At 41.0% G+C, this 7,464-nt stretch overlaps 1 pseudogene; it reads right to left on the reverse strand.

Annotated features, from left to right (window-relative positions):
- Window positions 1–431: 431 nt before the first annotated feature.
- On the reverse strand, window positions 432–2,216 carry LOC149098708 (uncharacterized; annotated as a pseudogene).
- Window positions 2,217–7,464: the final 5,248 nt, after the last annotated feature.

Genomic DNA, 7,464 nt, shown 5'->3' on the forward strand with positions numbered 1-7,464 from the left:
TTGATATGTTATGTAACCAAGAGAAAATCAAGGTTTACTTGCCGTAAATATCCACTGGTTGATCTCTAACTAATGCCCCGTTCACACCAACTAACTCAGTTTAAGTTTTTCCAATCTGTCAATTACGCTCTGCAGAATTTTCAAACTCCCGGGTACCTGGTTAACATTTTAATCAAACAGGTATTTATCTTGATAAGTTGTGAGGTGTGTACGGAATAAGTAATTAATTTTTAGCCTTGTTTAGTTCAAACGCTTTTAAAGATGTTTAGCATGTTGGTGTGGATGGGGTATAAAACCATTTGATTACAGCACCCAAAGATGTTAGCAGATGTTGACAAAACGACTTTGAGGAATGGCATAACTACACGTGGTATGGGGTCAAGGACCCCCACCCCACCCCCTACTCACTAGTTTTTGTTCTCAGACAATAATTACACAAAAATTCCAACAATGTAACAAAGACTATACTCTAGAATCATCTGGCCACATAACCAACACTCGATCAGTTTCTTGCGAGTGTGAACCTTCCCATGCTCATCCTGGTCTGATATGATGCAAAGGTAAGTTCACATTGACTGAATTTAAAGGGTTTCTTATCTGCTGGCATTGCCTCCAAACACTTCAAGTGTGAAACTGTTTTATAGTGCTTTTTCAGTTGCTCTGATGATTTAAACCACATCTTACACAAGGAGCGCTCAAATGGTCTCTCCTCACTGTGTACAACTTGGTGTTTCTTCAGTTCAAATTTTGACTAAAAGGATTTTTCGCACAAGCTACAACTAAACGGCCTTTCATCGCTATGTACCCTGTGGTGGGCTTGGAGCTGTTGTGAACTCTGACAAATCTTTTTTCATAAGCTGCACTGAAATGGCTCAATTCATCACTGTGCATAACAAGATGCTTTTCTTTGCTATAGAGGTTTTTGAATCTTGTATCACAATAGGGGCATTTGTAAGGTCTTTCATCGCTGTGACACTGGTAATGATTAGTCAGTTCACTGGATGATTTAAATCCCTTTCCACGCAATGAATGAGCTTATATGTGGTTTTTCACCATTGTGCACCCGTTTATGAATGTTCAGAGTTGACAAGGTCTTGTAACATTTTTCACAATCAGAACATTTAAATGGCCTTTCATCATTGTGCACAGTTTTACGCCGCTTTAGTTTATTACTTGCTTTGAAAGACTTGCCACACAGATCACACTTGAATGGCCTTACATCAATATGAGTTCTTCTAATATGTTGTCTCATATCCTCGAAGGTCTTAAAGAACTTCTCACAGAGGCCACATTGAAAGGACCTTTCTTCAGTGTGTGCTCTCTGGTGGAACTTAACCTCTGCTGCAGTTTTGAAGCGCTTCTCATATTTGTCGCAACTGAAAGGTCGTTCGTCACTGTGCACTGTATTGTGGTTCCTAAGTATGACTGTAGTTCTAGAACCCTTTCCGCACAATGTATATTTGAATGGTGTTTCTTCATTGTGTGTAAGAGTATGTTGTTTAAAATTTTTCGCTGTCATGAAAGCACTTTCACTCTGGGAACATTTGAAAGGTCGTTCACGTTCTGTGTGAGTTTTTTCGTGTTCCTTGACATCTGCAAATCTCTTGAAGCTCTTCTCGCACAGACTGCATTTAAAGGTTCGTTCATCACTGTGAACCACTTAGTGATTTACAAGTGTTTCTCGGGTTTTAAAGTACCCACCGCATTGATCACACTGTGAAGCCTTCCTATTGCTGTGAACAGTAGAATTATGTCGCCGCAGCTTGTCAGGTGTCTTGAAGCCCTTGTCACACTGGTGGTATTTAACAGGCCTTTCTTTACTGTGCACAGCACTGTGTAGCTTGAGGCTGGATGGATTACGAAATAACTTTTTACAATTACTACATTTATAACATTTTTCTTTTGGACTAGACAAAGTATTGTTTTCGCTCTTCGCTTCACTCAGTATGTTTGAAGAATTTGCATGCATTGCAGACCCCTGTGGTTTTCCTTCAGTTGCTTCTCTTTGCGTGATTAGGCTTTGCTTCAAAGCAATATCATCACTTGTGTCAAAATTGAGGTGAATAATTAGCAAGTACATGTATCCACCGGAGCAGAGGTTGATATCCACCACTTTCAAAGGCACTGAGGTACATAATTGTTTCAGTATATATCAAACAAGTTGAATAACTAACGAATAACAATTTTTTATTCTCTAACCGAAGAAAAATGGGAAGCCATTTTGTTTTTCTTTGGTTGTTCAGAGATGAATAGTACTTTGCTTACATCATCTCTGAGTTAACCAATCAGAAATTATGAGTAAAAAGCACTATTCACTAATGTGGTATATACTAAAGTAAATAACTAAAATGAGGCATAGTGCTCTGTGAAGTGAATTACACACCCTACTATGGTAGGTAGGCAAAGTCTGCATTAGTGCCTATCTAGATGGGACGCTAGTCCGTCAGAGGGTGACCTTTGTGACTTTAAAGTATTTTACCAGATTTCATTGTTCAGGTTGTTATCACTGCAGCTGATCTATTTAGCTTTGAATGACAAGTTAAAGCTATCAAAAAATGAAAGTTTGCTGAATTAAAAACGAATGTTTCTAATGAAATAATTTTTCAATTGGCACATGACATATTCTGTACATATTCTGTAAATGTTTTTGATGAAAAAATATTCAATTTTATCTACAGTGGAACCCCGTCTTACGGTCACCTCGTTAGTAAGGTCACCTCGTTATTACGGCCATTTTTTCTTCTCCCGGCGGAACACCCATACATTTCCTAATAAGGAAACCCCGTTAATGCGGCCTCCTCGTTAGTACAGTCAACGGCCACATTCAGAAATCCCATCTTGTATAATCCATTAAAATCTACCTCGTTTATACGGCCACTCGATTCAAGTTTCAATTGTTAAATTATATCCACACTCCGGATGCTTATTAAAGAACAGTTGTTTAGAAGAGCAATTGTGATATATCTGTTAAGCCGGACGTCACTCAATTTAGATGACCAGCCGTGAGCCGGTTTCACTCTTCCCCGTTAAGGGGGAGACGGTCTACCTGAAATTCTGCAAAAATTTGGAATTTTTGTCTTCGTAGTTTGAATCTTAAGGTATTGAAGTTTTATTTTGAGAAGCATTTCTCCCTGTAAGTTCAAAGTTCGTTTTCTCAAAACGAGTTATTTTTGCTGTTGAGAAAAGATATCTCAAGACGGAATTTAACATAGTGGATACTAATACTAATACTAATAGTACACCGCTTACAATGCAAGCAACGCTGCTGTGTTTCTTTTTTTTTTTTACCTTTTTATAACACAAACCCTAAAAATAATTTACAAGCGCACTGCTAACCTTAGTACTAAAACATAACGTACACAGACAACTAGCACAAAAAAAGCTAACGCTACAGAATTACGTTACATTGCTAAAGCTTTTAGACTACACTACACAGAAGAAAAAAATGACAACGTTAAGTGCAGAAACTCGAAACAAGTAGGAAACATGGCACCTTGGCTTTCATTATTGGAAACACTGTATCAGGCATTTTAACATTTGTACAAAAAAGTAGAGAAGTAGAAAAGGAAAAAAAAACTTCACGCATCGTGAATGCAGAAAGTGGTTCACTAACTTTCGTATCTACTGCAGTTAGGGTTTTTAATGGCCATTTGTCTTTCACATTTAATTTTATTTTCCAGTAAGGCAAGAAAAACCTTTAAGTTAGGAGTCTCTGACGAATTTTTTGCCTGCGAAAAATATATGATATTTAGCAATAAGAAGATAATGATTTATAATGGTAATAGGACTGATTGGAGTCCAATTCGGTCCGTAATCATACGAGTGATTAACAAAATCGGACGAACGCGAAGCGGGAGTCCGATTTGTTAATCACGAGTATGATTACAGACTGAATTGGACGACACGATGTCCTGTTACCAATTAATCAAAGCTATGACAAAATTCGAGAAACGAAAAAACCATCGATTGATCGCCAAACGATTGAACGTCGTTATGAATGCTGAAAAAAACAGCAGTTTACTCAACAAAGTGCACCGCAATAGCGCGCGGAAAATGACGCGTACTGTCCAATTACAAGCATGACGCGTACACTGTCCAATTAATGCTCAAATCGGGCTGCTGATAGCCAATCACGTTCGAGAATTTTGTTATAGTTTTGATTAAATGCGTAAAAGCTGTTAGTTTCAGGTTTGTAGCCATAAAGGATTTCAGCGTAATTGGGATTAATATTGTCTTCACGCTTGGCACTTCACCACATCATAACGACTCTCCAAAAGGGTTCAACAACGGGGCACTCAAGAAACATACACGCAAGCGTGTTTCATTTTGGAAGAGGCAGCGTTCGCATTGCGGTGTTTCTTTTAAGTTCATTTTATAGCGAGAGATTTGTGGATATGATGTGATGTATCATTTTAAACTGAAAGCTTCTCAATTTGTATTCACCTTGTACTGTTAAACGTTGGACATCAGCGTCTGGGTCAAACAGTATCTCATAGCTATGTTCAACAACGCCGAGCATAGCTATGCGTTACTGTTAATTTGACTGAGACGCTGATGTCCAACGTGTTACAGTACAAAGTGAGTACAAACTGAGAAGCTTTCAGTTCCGAAATTTTCCGAACAGTCTGATTGCGCATCGTCTTCTGAATCGTCTGGTTGGTCTTCTGAATCACTAGATTGCAGCTCCGAGTCACTAGTTGTGTCTTTATCTTCGGCGTCCAATGAGTGTTGACCAACACGAACATAACACAGAACGCGAGCATTCCCTCCGCTGACCTGTAAATGGTGCTGCTCCAGGTACACTCTTAACTAGTTTGCCGTCAGCGAGCTGACTTGGTTCTCGTCGTTCCAGTCTATGTGGGGCAGAGTGTTTCTTTCAGCTGCTGTTTCTTGTGTCTTTAGAGCGCGAAACTCTCGGTGCTGCACAAAACTCTTGCAGGCACTATCATCAACCAGGAATTCCTCGCACACTCTCTGCAGTTCGTTATTGTTAAAAGAAGTTAGTTTTCCGCAAGGAAACAATCGCTCTACTTGTACGCTCGGAAGAATTCGAAGAAGCCGGTAGATTTGATTCTTACAAAGTAAAGCTTTTGTCTAGTGACAATGTGAAACACGAAAAAATAAGAGGTGTTAAGAAAATGTCGACTCGCTCTCCTTTTGAGTATTGAGTCTCAGCTTATTGTATATTGATTACCAGCATTGTTATTCGCTGTTCTTAGTGACATTGTAATTTCTCGAAACAAATGGAAACGTTTTAAAAACTTGCCCAGTTTTCTCTTGCTGCCCCAAAAAACGGACTTGCCCAGATTTTGGGAGGGCTGCAGCCCCCTCCCCCTCCCCCAGCCCACCCGGGCCGGACGCCTATGATTGTATTGTAAGAGTAGTCTATAAGTAGACTGTGTAAGCTTATGTAAGAAATGAAAGTATCGCATTGTATGTAGAGTTCTTTGTGTGAAATTAAAAACAAAATAGAATTCGCGAGCCTCGTCACAGTGAACAGAGACGATCAACGGCTTCAAAATTAATGACCTCAATGTGCTGTGATACTTTCTTAGTTTCACGACGTCTTTAATTCCTAAAATGAGCCTAGCGTTAATTTTTAGATTTTTAAGAAACGTTTTTCAAAATGTTCCTGCAGATAGTCGGAATTTGGTTATCTGCGAGCTTTTGTGATTTTCATGGAACTAGTCACGTTGTAAAGTTCACTCCATCAACCTCCACATCTGAAGAGTTTTCGTCTGATGAACATAGCATCAGTACGGAGGTCATTCTCCAAGATTTAAACCCCAAGAAAGGTAAATGGTCACCTCTTCCTGGAAAATTCTCAGCTCTAGACCACTACATTGACAAATGCCGCAGAGAAATTGACCAAATGCATTTGAAAGAGAAATGCAACCAGTACAACCTTCCACGTGCTGAGTTGGCGGCACTGAGGAACTTGCGAAATAGAAGCGACGTTGTCATCAGGCCCGCGGATAAGGGTGGAGCTTTTGTAGTCTGGGAGAAAGAGCTTTATTTAAATGAGGCTCACCGACAGCTATCAGACGGTAGATTTTACCAACGCATACCGTCCATACCCGAAGACGCCACAAAAAGCAATCAGGAAACTGTTAAAGCATTTATCGCCCAGGCCATTGCCAAACAGGAACTCCCACAATCAGCAACCAACCTGATTGTGCAACATCCGCGAAAGTCGAAATTGTATTTGCTTCCAAAAATACATAAACCAGGCAATCCTGGTCGACCGATCGTCTCAGCATGTCAATGTCTCACCGAGCTTCTCGCGTCGTACTTGGACAAGGTTACAGCACCTTTTGTAAGAGGACTGGATAGCTACGTGAAGGACTTTGGCCACATGTTGACCATATTGAACTCGTTACGCTTTCGGGGTGAACATCGTTTCATTTTCACAATGGACATCAAATCTCTGTATACAGTCATTCCAATTGACGAGGGACTCCGCGCCCTTAAACACGAGGTCATGGATCCCCCAACACACACACTACTCCGTATGGCTGAACTAGCGTTGACGCTTAACTCCTTCGTTTTCAACGGTGAACACTACAAACAAATCGGCGGTGTCGCAATGGGCAGTAAGCTCGGCCCGAATTACGCCTGTTTGTTTGTCGGCTATGTCATGGTTAATGGAGGGAGACTATGGCTATGTCGAGGAACACATGTTGCACGATTATACCGGAATAAAACCAGACCTGTACAAAAGATACATGGACGATGTGGCTGGAGCGGTTTCATGCACGGAAGATGACCTCACTCAGTCCCTGACCTTCGCCTCAAACTTGGTTATCCCATCCAACTTGTACGGGAGGGAAGAAGCAAGGCAGCCTCTACACCAAGAGCTCTTCTATTAACTGGAAGGAACGCAAACCAGACCGGGACTAACAGAGTGCCAATGGTTACTACCTATCATCCCAAATACACGCCAGTCTATAAGATATTAAGCCGCAACTACAACGTCTTGGCAAATGACGATTCCACCAGAGTCATTTTTTCACAACCACCATTGAAGGCTTACAGACGGGCCAAAAACTTGAGGGATCTGTTAGTCTGTAGCAACTTTCCTCCAGACCAACCAGCACAACAACCAGGCACCTTCCCTACAAACGAACCATCTACCGTACCTGTCTTCACATTAACCAGTCAACCTCAATTCCATCACCAGGAGGACAAATTAAGATCACAGGATATTTCACGTGCACTTCAGATAACGTCCTTTGTTGTCTTTCTTGCCGTAAATGCCATAGGAAAGTCTACATCGGGGAGACAGGACGCAGATTGGCTGACCGTTTCAGGGAACACCGCCTCGACGTTCTACACAAGAAAGGTGACTTGCCTGTGGCGCAACACTTCAATAGCCCAGGTCATTCACTAGAGGGCGTCCGTGTCCCCGTGCTTAAATCAGGGCTAGCAAAGAAGGATGTCCGTCATCGCGAGGAGATGAGACAA

The sequence above is a fragment of the Orbicella faveolata genome, unplaced genomic scaffold, assembly GCF_042242905.1.
Source record: "Orbicella faveolata isolate gen_17 unplaced genomic scaffold, um_ofav_v1 contig_46, whole genome shotgun sequence".
Lineage (NCBI taxonomy): Eukaryota > Metazoa > Cnidaria > Anthozoa > Scleractinia > Merulinidae > Orbicella > Orbicella faveolata.